At 40.1% G+C, this 13391-nt stretch overlaps 1 non-coding gene across 1 annotated transcript; it reads right to left on the reverse strand.

The window, feature by feature from the left end:
• Positions 1-12763: 12763 nt before the first annotated feature.
• LOC128281314 (small nucleolar RNA R71) lies at positions 12764-12870 on the reverse strand. Its single transcript, XR_008271526.1, has one exon. It is a non-coding gene; the product is annotated as a small nucleolar RNA R71 (small nucleolar RNA).
• Between the last annotated feature and the right edge of the window lie 521 nt (positions 12871-13391).

Raw genomic sequence — 13391 nt, forward strand, 5'->3', positions numbered from 1 at the left:
TGGAAAACATCCGGTATTCACAAACCACGCACACGATTCGGGTTTCTTTTCGATTCCTTGTCATCGAGCACGACGCCAGTGTACGCTTCGCACTCTTTTCTTACATACTTTCGGGCCAACATTGCCGATATTATACCGGCAACCCTTTAAGTCCGTAGACTTAACCCAATTATCTCGTTATTCGCAAGACCTCAAATCGATAGTCTTGCTTTTGCAATTTACGACCGCATCGCATGGTCAACCCATCCAAACCAAGAATAACGTTGAATTCATCGAACGGCAAAAGCATCAAGTCCGCCGGAAACAAGAACCTCGGAACACTAGGAGACTTTTCTTGCACACTTTGTTGACAAGCACGTAATGACCCAAGGGTTTGACACCGAATTACAAACTCAAGAGACTCAATAGGCAAAGTCTTCATCGATGCTAAGGTTTCACATATATAAGATTGAGTAGAACCGTGGTCAATCAACGCAATCACTTTAGTATTGAAAAGGGTGAAAGCACCGAATGACATCCGGAGAGGCAAGATCCTCGCGTCTGCCAGATGGCATAAGTCCTCGCAGAGCACGAGCCTCAGATCTGATGGTAGCATCTCTAGATCCTCCCCGACCGCCACCGACATTGCCCATATTTCTAGGTGGCCTACCTCGAGCAAAGGGTAGCACCCGAGTTTCCACTCGACTCACATTCTGCTCAAGCTTCCTGCAATCCTTCCTAAAGTGGTCGGCCGATCCACACTTATAGCAGGAGTGATCACGAAACCAACAGCTCCCCGAATGCCATTTGCCACAATGTTGACACTCCGCCTCTCTCTACGATCATTTCCACCATCGGCGATCAAGTGACTCGTGGTCACAGGGGTCGATCGCGTCCTCGCCTAAAAAGCCCAAAGCGCCTCTAGACCGGTTCACATCATCTCAAATCTCTTCGATTCTGTTGAAGAGACTTTCCGAGGACCTCTTTCGAATTCTCCAGCCCCACATCGCCTTTTTGTTTCTCCTTTCTAAGCTCTTCGACTTTACAAGCTCGCTCAACAAGTACTACGATCTCTCGATTTCGAGAATGCCAACGAACATCCTTATATCATCATTCAGCCCATCCTCAAGCATTTACACATAATAGCTTCGGACGAAATGCATTCTCGCGTGTATCGGCTAAGCCTCACAAATTTTCGCTCATAGTCGGTAACCGACATAGAACCTTGCTTAAGATCAAGAAATTCCCAAGTCACTTGCTCTCTAGGTACCACGAAGTCGAGTACTCCACCAATAGTAGGTGGAATCACGTAGCAAGGAGATGGTACACTTTAAGCATTCATCGGTGTACAAGATAGCTCATCGAGCACCCTTGATAGTGTTGTCCAACCGAAATTCAGCTCGTTCGCATCATCATCATCTGTAGCTTTAAATTCAGTGGCCCCATGTTTTCGAATCCTATCGATCTGGGGCTTACTTGACCTTATTTGGTCATTCGGAGGTATTGTAGGTGCGGGGTTGCATTTGTCGGGAATGGAGGTCGGGACAGCCGTGTTAGTTCAAATGTATTGATTAAACCATTCGCTCATCACACTATAAAAGGCTTGCCTAGCCTCATCATTCGGATTGCTGGCCATAGGTTGAGAGTCCACCGCGCTGTCCCTTGTGCGGAGCAGCGCCACACTCTCCACATCATCAGCTATTGCTCGGTTGGGATCGGACCCATTGCTATAAACAAACTCAAAGTCAAATTGTCGAAATCACCACACTATCGATTCATCATTTAATGGCATGTATAGCTAGACCCCAAACACCTCACGGTAGTCCTAGAATCGACTAAACCGTGGCTCTGATACCATAAAATTGTAACACCCCGAACCCGAGACCATTGCCGGTGTCGGACACGAGGGGTTAACAAGCCAAGTTCACATGGTTTGCCCACCAATTTGACATTTCCAGTCAGGCTGGAAGACTGCATCACCGTCGCCTTAAAAATCATATCTCGAGTTTCAAAACTCGAAACTGGTTTCGTAAATTTTCCTGAATTTAGACTCATATATCCATCCATGTATTTATTTCTAGAATTTTGGATGGGCCAATTGGTACAGTTTATTAGTTAAAGTCACCCATGTTACAGGGATCAACTGCTCTGACCTTCGCGCGGTATAACTTGAATATCTCTCTGTACAGGGCTTTAATGTTGGTGTCGTTTGTTTCTAATGAAACTAGACTCAAAATGGAATCTGTACATATAAGGTATGTCGCCTAATTCTTTCTGGATAATTTATAGTAAATTTTAAAGTTGCGACAGGGAACCCAGAAACCGTTCTGGCCCTGTCTCACAATAGCATTAATATCTCTTAACATGTAACTCCTATGACCATTTCGTTTCTTCCATATGAAAATAGACTCATCAAGGTTCATTTACATAGCTTATTCACTATTTAATTCCATTTCTACGAATTTTGGTGATTTTTCACATTCACGTCACTGCAGCTGGCAGCATCTGTTTTAAGGTAGGTCTTACCTATTTGGTAGTCTCCATGAACCAACTAGTCTTTGCCATACATAGGTTCATATATGATCATTTTAACCATGCCAATGGCTGATCATATGACCAACATTCCCATTTCCAAGCCATAGCCACATCATGACACCAAATATATACATACAAACCACAATTATTCTAAGTTCATGTTCCTTTTCGAGCCATTTTCGCATGGCCGTATATACTTACATCACCACATATTTAACAAACAAGGGTAGTCCTATACATGCCATTTCAAGTTCAACCAAGAATTTATACCAAAATGGGGCTTGATAGTGTGGATGACTTCGACTTCAACGATCCCGAATCCGATTGCTATCGAGCGAAATCTAGAAAACCGAGAGCCAAAGCAATGAGTAAGCATTTTTATGCTTAGTAAGTCTCAAGGAATATAATCAACTCTAATTACAGCAATACATTCACATAGTTAAATGCATCATTTCATTAATGCGCATTCACATAATCATACTTACTTTACCATCCCAACTCTTATGTTCATACACAAATAACGGCTTCATTAAGGCCGATAACTAGCTCCATCATAGGAGCGGATATTCATACGCTCTTACTCCTAGCGCCAGCAAAGCACACACCGCACTTACCTTATCATTGGGAAATTTCACAAGTGCATTAGCTGAAATTTTCCAGCAAGCTCATAATTTTCAAATCACATACCTTCGAGTTTATCCGGATGTCGGTACTGCTCAATCGCCTTCGGACATAGCCCGGTTATGGTAACCCGCACCAAGGCCTCACGGACTTAACCCGGATATCACGATTTGCACAAATGCCTTCGGGTCTTAGCCCGGATAGAATGACTCGCACGAATGCCTTCGGGTCTTAGCCCGGATGTAGCCACTAGCACAATTGCCTTCGGGTCTTAACCCGGTTATAATTTCCAGCATAATTGTCTTCGGGCTTAGCCCGGATATCATTCAATTTCTCATGCACACATACATCAATAATCATTGACATACATATTTCATTTTCACACTAAGGCTCAAACACAATTATAATCATTAGCATATTCGCCGGGGACTTAGCCCGGTGGAATTCAAATACTCATACACACATAATCAATAATCATACACATCCATATTTCATCTCACATAATTCAAGTAAGGTCACTTCTTGAGGACTTACCTCGGATGTTGTCGAACGGCTTTTTCGGCTATTCGATCACCTTTTCCTTCCCCTTGTCCAATTGTGGCCCTCTTAGCTCTTGAGCTAATTCAAACAAATTCAATTTATTAAAACCTCATTGTGCTTGCTTATGGCCGAATATGACAAGGATTTTAAATGGTCATATGGCCACTCTTTAGCTTGAATACACAATGGTCATGCACATTTTATACTACATCAAGCAATTCAATACAATTTATTTGAGCATCAAGGAAATGCTAAGGCCTTCAATAGGCTACCCAAGGCCGAATATTCATGTACATGTTGAGGCCAATTATGCACTTAATACCTCACAAAAACAGCATGCATTTTACTAGTTAATGCTTTGCATATTGTGGCTCAAAACTTATAATATAGCATCAAGCACTTATATGTGTGCTAGGTCAATTGTGCTTGAAATTTCACAATTATTCTTCAACATCTTCTTCTTTAAACCAACTTATTCATCACTTACTTCATAGCCAAAACATCATGTGCAAACATATATATACAATATGAGCATGGTCAATTTTCAAGGTGTCCATAGCCACCCAAAAATACAAATTTTAACTAACATGCAAGAAGCATGAACCATGCTCATGAATGGCCGAATATGACAATCATGCTCCTTTTCAACTTCAATCATGATAAATCAAAAGAAGGCTCAAAATCTTGCTCAAGAGTAGACAATCCATCATTGCATGCATCATCATCAAGCTTCACACTTAGCATGCAATGGCTTTATCACCATAACAACTTTGGCCAAATACCATTTCCATGGCTTAACAAAGATTTGAGCCATGGCTAACATGCACATCAAGTTAGCAACCAAAACATGCATGAAACTCCTAACACAACCTCATACATACCTTAATCTTGATGCAAACTTGGCCAAATCTCCTTCTAGATCTCTTCCAAACCAAGCATGAAGCAAAAATCCTCCTTCTTCCTTAGTTTTGGCTCAAAGAAAGGATGAACAAAATTTTTTCTTTCCTTCTCTACAACTCACGGCAATGGGGGATTACCACACTCACACACATTTTTTTCATTTTTTATCACCCATACACCTTTGTTTATTATTTCACCCTAATGCACCAACAAAACATGCTTCATGACATGTTTAGCCCATCCTCCCTTGTCATGGCCGCCACCACCTATAAAGGGGGAATTTGACATGCAAGTCCATTATTTTGCATGCTTGCTTTAATTAGTCATCACACATTTCCTATCATACTTTCAAAGTTCATTACTAAGTCCTTTCTTGTGGAATTCACCCTTATAACACTAAATCAATCATCATAAAATGTCATACATGAGCACACACATATTATAGGCATCAAAATAAATTTTTAATTATTTTTATGCCTCGGTTTTGTGGTCCCGAGACCACCTTCCGACTAGGGTCAATTTTGGGCTGTCACACCTTGTTTAACCAACTAACAAAACAATCAATTAAACATAACTAATCTAAGAAAAATGTAACCATATTTTCAAGCATGGATGGAGAACAATTGATATAACAATACCAAAAAAAAAACGAATAAATAATATACTACAATGATATATGGAATAATATAAAACCATTAACACATAATGCCCAAAACAAAATAGAAACTAGGAGCCAAAATAATACAAAACAATTTTAAAAAAATGATGAATTGATAAACAAATAACACATGCTAGAATTGGAAATAATTTACATGGATAAAAATACTATATAAATAATTGTTAAAATAAATGTTATAAAAAGAAATTTGAATCAAACAACATGCAAAATAATACATCTATTTAAAGTTGACAATATTCATATAATAAGAAAAACTTAAATAATACATAAAATATGAAAGGGATAACAAAAATACATAATAACATATAATCTTAGGGAATGAATTATATACATAATAGATTTTAAAACATATATATATACATATATATAAATAGATTTAGCAGCAATTATATATAAAAATAACATGGAATTAATAATGTATATATGATCAACTTTGCATAAAGCTGCTTTTCCCTCAGAACTTTCAAAAAATATGAAGATGTGCATCATGCTCCTCCTTGGTTCTTGAATACACCAATATGATGTCTATAAATACAACTACGAATCGATCTAAATAAGACTGGAATACTCGGTTCATTAGATCCATGAAAGCCGCTGGTGCATTCGTCAACCCAAACGACATCACCAAGAACTCGTAATGACCATAACAAGTTCTAAACGCAGTCTTATACACGTCAACCTCGTTAACCTTTAGCTGATGATACCCAGACCGAAGATTTATCTTAGAGAAAGTCGTAACTCCTCACAGCTGGTCAAAAAGATCATCTATCCTCGATAAAAGGGTACTTATTCTTGATAGTTAGCTTGTTCAATTGATGATAACCAATGCACATGCGCATAGATCTATCCTTCTTCTTCACAAAAAACACCGATGCTCCCTACGGAGACACATTGGTCGAAAGAATCCTCGACCCAATAGCTCTTGGATTTGAGCCTTTAGCTCCACTAGCTCTTCAGTGCTATCATATAAGGGGCAATGGACACTGGATCTATTCCAGGTAGGAGTTCAATACCCAATTCAACCTCATAATCTAGAGGCAATCCCAGAAGCTCTTCAGGAAATATATCCAAAACTCTTTGACAGTTCTGACATCTCCCACAGAAGGACCTTTAGAATCAAAAATACTAACATATGCTAGGAACACCTCACAACCTTTGCGACCTAGCTTCTCGGCCCTTAACACAGAAATCACATTAGACAAATAATCTCTTCGCTCCTCTATCACTGTCACCTCCTCATCTTCCCATAGACTTCAACACCATACGCTTAGTAGCATAATCCAATTTTTCATGGTGTTTCACTAGCTAATCCATGCCCAATATAATATCAAATTCCCCAAACGACAGTTCCATCAAATCTGCCGAAAAGACCACCCCTTGGACTTCTAAGTGCACATCTCTGAACAACTTACTCACCCCAACCAATTGTCCCAGAGGACTCAACACAGTCATTTCACTAACTGTATTTTTAGACTGAATACCCAACGTCTTGGACACAGTACACGCAACATACGAGTATGTAGACCCAATATCAATTAAAGTCGTGTATGGTAAATTATAAATCAAGAACGTACCAGTTATGACGTCAGGAGCATCCCCATCCTCTCGGTGACAAGCAGCATAAACCAAGGCTAGCTGTCTCGCCTCAGTGTTTTCAGCACCTCTGTCTGGTGCTTCCGACCTCGACCAAACTTGTTTCCACCTCTGGCTTAACCTTGGCGTCTTTGTGGCTACTGACCACCTCTCACAGGCTGAACACGACTTTGTCCCGCAGCTTGCATCTGAGTAAACCCCTAAGTATAGTTCTTAACCTGATGATCCATAGACCTACATCAAAAGCATGCCCCAGTTTGTTTCCAACAGTCACCCTGGTGAGCTCTTCTACAATCGGCGCAAGGCTGCGATCTTGCAATAATACCAAGAACTGCTCAGACTGGCCCATCAAACCTGGCCCTCTTTACAGGCCTTTCAGAAGAACCTGAGGGTTGAAAATCCCTTTTATTTCTGCCTATATCTTTCTCGTGGTTCTGGCACTCAGAGCGCTTCACTTCTTTAACAATTTTTTCTTTTTCCACAAGGGCAGCAAAGTCCCGCTCCCTCTCTGTGGTTATCAGCACACGTAACTCATCTCGGAGGCCATACTCATGCTGCACACAGCATTCATATTCAGTTGCGGCTATCCCGCGTACATATCTACTCAACCGTAAAAACTCTGCCTCGTATTCCTTCACGGTTTTATTCCCCTGAGTCAAATTTAGAATTTCCTTCCTTCGGGCGTCTACATAACTTGCACCCACTTATTTCCCTGAAAAGGCTGCTTTGAAGAAATCCCATGTCAAACGGTCAGCTTGCGTACCTTCTCTCACAGTGAACTACCACTGGTAGGCCTCATCATGCAGTAAAGACACTGCCCCTTTTAATTTTTGCTTTGAAGTACAGTCAAGGTCATCCATTTACTCACTCGGTAACCACTAACCAATACTCTGCCACATTCGGGGCTACACCCAAAACACCCTTAAAGATTTTCGCTCCATTAGATCAGAGTCGCTCCGAAATTGATCTCCAGCCTACAAATCCAGTACTTGCTCCAACAACCCTTTCAAGATAGCATTGCATGGGATAAAGCACCATCCCTAACTGCTCGGTTATGAGACCTCGACTCGCCATCGGCGAGGTTGGTACCTCCTAGTGGCATGTGGTCGGATGTCAAGACGCAACTCCAAAGATTTTCTCACTTCTACCATGGCTCAGATACCCCTTCCATGAAAGTACCTCTTGTGCTCATATCGATAGTGAATTGTCTATTTTAAAGTTTTATGAATCAGTTTATAATTTCAATAATTATTTAGAATGTGTTATGAACATTAGTAATTAGAGTTTGTTTTTGCAAAACAGAATCTTCTACAGTTGTCAGTCTTCTATAATCTCGTGTAATTCTATTACCTATGGTAGTCTTCAGTAATAAATTTCAGTTCATAACAATAATCAGTGTAAAAAAAACTTAGAGATTTGGTGCCGGAAACTCAGTGTGCCAGATTACCAACCACAACATTTAACATTCAAATCCACAAAAACCCATTCCACAGTCGAGTTTTGTAACTTGACTCTGATACCACTAAATGTAACACCCTAAACTCGGCCTAGACGCTATGGCCGAATCTGGCATGTTGCATCAAAGCGTCGTTCAAAAATCGAGTTGTCAGTAAAAAATTATTTCTAGAAGTAAAACCTTTTGTACGGGGTTAGCAAATCATCTCGTCATAAACATTTGCTCAAAGTATTTGCCTTTGGGATATTAATTCAACTTAAATCGCGGAAGCTCTTTTGAAAACTTTGTTGTTTAAAGCTCGTGTTCTTTAGAAAACCGTGATTAGTTTGAAAACTTGAGTTTTCCTAGACTAGCAGTTTAATATAAGAAATCAAAAGCCCATTAAAAGTTAAAACCCCAAATGGCCTTATTACATAACTAAAGCCCAAATATGAAAGCTAAAATAAATTGATTTATTAACAATCAATCTGCGGACTTGTGGCCACCACTGAGTCATTACCTGCACAGTTAAAAGAAGGGTGAGTTTATGAAAACTCAGTGTGTAATCCCCTATCGGTTAATAGTAACAGTGCATACAGTAACGGTCTAGGCCTGAGCCTTATTCATTAACAGTACAGTCTGGGCCTAAGCACTATGTAGTAACAGTGTGGGCCTATGCCAAAAATAGTATAATCACAATACAGGTCTGCAACCCAACCTAATCCATCTTGCTCACCACTCGTACCAACCAACTCACTATGTGGGGATTAAATCGACCCACACAGCCAACTCACCAATATCGCAGTGTATCTGATAATAGTAACACAGCAAAGCTACTAATAGTAACATAGGAAAGCTGCTAATAGAGGTAAACGTGGCGTAGAATACGTAGCAAAGCCACCACCAGAACAGCACTTCCTCCAAATCAAAATCCCAACCCCAATACAATATGTTATGTCATAATATTTCTTATATGTAAGGTTTCATACTCAGATACGGTCATGTATATATCATACACTCATCAGTTAACCTACCTCTAAGGTATAACAGTCATTTTCACCCATTAGGGGTAGAATAGTAATTTTTACCCTTCAAGGGTATTTTGGTCATTTTACCCTATTGGGTCTTGATATAGATAATCGACCTCTCGGAAGGTCCACAGCCGCCTCGAGCGACTTAAGTAATCTAAACAGACCTAACAATGTAAATAGGCCTAAGACCCATTATTCAACCCAAGTGGGCCCATACGCTCGTGTGACCCACTCAGCCCAAATTTAGCTACGGCTATGTGACCTACATAGCCCAGTCCAAAATTTATCACTTACCGTGGATTTAATCTGTGAGGGCCCCATGAGCCTATTGGGCCCTTTGGGCCCATTTCGACCCAACGAAGCCCTTAACGCGCTATGCCATGCACATGACATGACAAGCCTAACTACTTCCCACCTATTAGTTAGATTTACACAAGTGGGCCCACGGGGCCCATTAAGGCCCATCGAGGCCCATCGAGGCCCAGTACACGAGAATGCTCGTGGTGGCCTCTACAATCTATCGCCCATGGTTTGTAGGCTCAGTTTACCCCACGAGCGGTCGCACGTTTGTGAGGCCTCAACTGCCAAAGTTTTGGCTTTTTGGCTTTTGCCAATTTCCAACAAAGAAGGGCGTGAATACACACTTGTTTATGAGAACGCACTGAAGTCCACAATCACCAACTTTCAACCATTAGGAAAACTCCTTATTTTTCTTTTTTTTTATGACCACTTCAACCACAGAGTTTTAGTCCAACTCCACCTCCTACACAACTTAAATAGAAAAATAAATACTCCATTATGCATCCTAGGACTTGAACCTCAGACCTCACAGTTACACAACATGCCACCTTGCCACTCTACCACAGGCTCTTTCTGTGTCACAAAATATCCTTAATTAATTATAAGGTCTATAGGCCAAAGTCCAGGTTCCTTTAAAAGAAAAATCAAAATAAATTGCAAGAGCCAAGACTTGAATCCAGGCTCCCTTACAACCTTAATGATGCCACAACCACTAGACCACATGCTTCCTTGTGTCATTTACTTAACACAATAATTTAAAAGGCCATCATTCAAGCATCTAGGGTTTTATTCACTTAAAACCAAAATTTTTGCTAAAGCCTAGGTTTGAACCTAAGATTTCTCAAACACTTTACAAAGCACTTAACCACTGAAGTAGATACACAGTTGTGTCATTTCCTTGAATAATTAACTACTTATATACAACCTCCCTACTGACCCATACGTAAGGCCCAATACTTCTAGGCCCAAATTCAGGGCTTTACATGGCACGCCAAATTCGGCCATAACGTCTAGGCCGGGTTTGGGGTGTTACATGAATATTTAAATTAGATTTGTTGGCATGTTGATAGTCATGATATTAATGGATAAATTGGAGGTAAACCAATTATATATATTATATGTGTTTTGGTAAGTTTGGACTTGAATAAGAGAAATGTCATGTGCATGCATTTGTTGTTGTGAGGATGCCATGCTTGAGCCTTGATTGTGGATATATAATTGCTCAATTAGTTATGTTAATTGCTATAGAGATGTATAAGTGTATATGTACAACTATGGGTGGCAAATGGCTTGGAAAATAGCCTTGGATTTGTCCACACGGGTAGACACACGGGCGTGTGTCTAAGCTATGTATGACACACGGCCTACCCCTATGGGCATGTAGTCCGGTCGTGTGTCCCCTGCATCTTGTACTTTAACTTCGAGTTGGTCACACGGGCTGAGACACGGTCGTGTGTCCCGGCCATGTGAGGGACATGGCCTTGGGACACGGGCGTGTGCTTTGGCCGTGTTCCCCTAATTTGGTGATGACGTAATAAACAGAGAGTTACACGAGCTGAGGACACCGGTGTGTCCCAAGCCACACGGGCGTGTGACCCTGTTTCATGATGAAATTTTTTAAGTTTTCCCAGAAGTTCTTAAAGGTTCCTATTTAGTCTCGAATCATCTTTGATGCATTTATAGGGCCTCGTAAGCCCGTTTACGGGACGTTATACATATGTATGATTTTTTTTTATTTGGACAAAAAACTTATGGTTGCTTTTATGTGATTATGTATGTTTAAGTCTGGTAATGCCTCATATTCTATCCCGGCCTCGGACATGGGTAAGGGGTGTTACAGTGATGTATGTCATGCATGAGACTCGATTTTGACTTGAATTAATTGTTTTAAAAATAGCTTGTGAATATGTTAAAGTATTGGTGTAAGAAAAAGACAAATTAGGTGAGAAATGTGACTTGGAAAATAGACTATTTTTTTCCACACGGGCATGTGTCTCAGCTGTGTGTGACACACGGCCTAGAACATGGGTGTGTGATCTAACCGTGTGTCCCTTACATCCTTAAAATGTCAAAACAAAATGCTCAAAACTGATCACACGGCCTGGCATACGGGCATGTGGCTTGGCCGTGTGACCCCTACACCTACACACGGTCTAGCACACAGTATGTGACTTGATCGTGTGACTCAAGTCAAAGAGTTCCACAGCCTGAGACACAGGCGTGTCATTGGCCGTCTGAGCCACACGGCATGACCACACGGGCGTGTGACCCCTACACCTACGAAAAGTTTTGAGATTTTGCAAAAAAATTCTCTGAGTACCGGTTTAGTCCTGACTCATTTCTAATGCATGTTTTGGACCTCGAGGGTTCATATAAGGGACTTTATGTTTTATTTCTGACCTAAATATTGTATAAATAAAATATTTGTTTACTTGATCTGTATATTCTGGTAATTTTTTGTAACCCTTTTTCGGCAATGGATACAGGTTAGGGGTGTTACATCTTGCTAAGGTAGTGACTAGTTGATTGTCAAGGAATCGTAAACAAAAGTTGGAAAGAGATTTCCAAAGCAAGCTAATCACCCATAATCATATTTGATTTATTCTTCCTTTTTTAAATCTATTGAATTTTATCTTTTTATGTTGTTTTATCTTTATTATTATCAAAGCCCAAAAAATCCTTTATTTTATATTCTTTATACTATAATTGAATGGAATGTACTAATTATATCTTTTAGTGTTTAGGTTACAATTGATCTAGCACTCGCCTTCCTTGGGTATGATCCTCGGAGTACTCACCCACTCTATTATAAACCTATATTACAACTAGACCCAAATACTTATGGATACCACCTCATAATTCTATTTTTTAGTTTAATATTCACACTCTGGATGTTAGTACATCTGAAGGCGGTCTGAGGGATAGTAACGGAGGACCCAAATAAGCATTTAAAATAATTTCTTCAACTTTGTGATAGTTTGAATTATAATGGGGTCACCAATGACGCTATCAGTTTTTGGTTATTCTCTTTCTCCTTAATAGATAACACTTTCTCTTGATTAGAGTCACAGGTACCAAGATCTATCACGACATTGGATAAACTTGTAGGAAATTTTTTACAAAAGTTCTTCCCTATCAGAAAAACGGTCCAACTAAGAAGAGAGATCATAACTTTTAAACAATTAAAAGGAGAAAGTTTTCACAAAGCTTGGGAGCATTTTAAAAATGCTCATTTAGAGATGGCCACACCATGAATTACCTGGGTGGCTACTATTGCTAATGTTCTATAATGAGTTGGATGGACACACATGATCAGGACTAGATGGAGCCATAGGAGGACCCTTGATAAATAGAACATACGATGATGCGTATGAATTAATAGAAAGCATGGCAATGAATTCCTACTAGTGGCCAACAAAACGTTACACATACGACCAGAAGTTATTTATGATTAAAGCTGTTCAAGGGGATGATAGATACCAACAACTAGTGGATAGGTTAAACCATATAGAAGCCTCATCCAGTGCGTCATCAATATATGGAGGAGACAAACCTCTCTTCTATTACATCAATAATCCTACTAAGGATGTGAATTACATTAGGAATAAGGGTGGAAACCCTTATTTGAATACTTATAATCTTGGATAGAAAGGCTACGTGAACCTGAGATGGGGCAAAAATCAAGGAGGAGGTAATAACTCTAACCAAGTTAAGAATTCTAGTTACCAACCTCCTTATGTACAGAAGCCTCAGGAAAGGACCAACTTCAATGACCATA

The sequence above is a fragment of the Gossypium arboreum genome, chromosome 9 (genome assembly GCF_025698485.1).
Source record: "Gossypium arboreum isolate Shixiya-1 chromosome 9, ASM2569848v2, whole genome shotgun sequence".
Classification (NCBI taxonomy): domain Eukaryota; kingdom Viridiplantae; phylum Streptophyta; class Magnoliopsida; order Malvales; family Malvaceae; genus Gossypium; species Gossypium arboreum.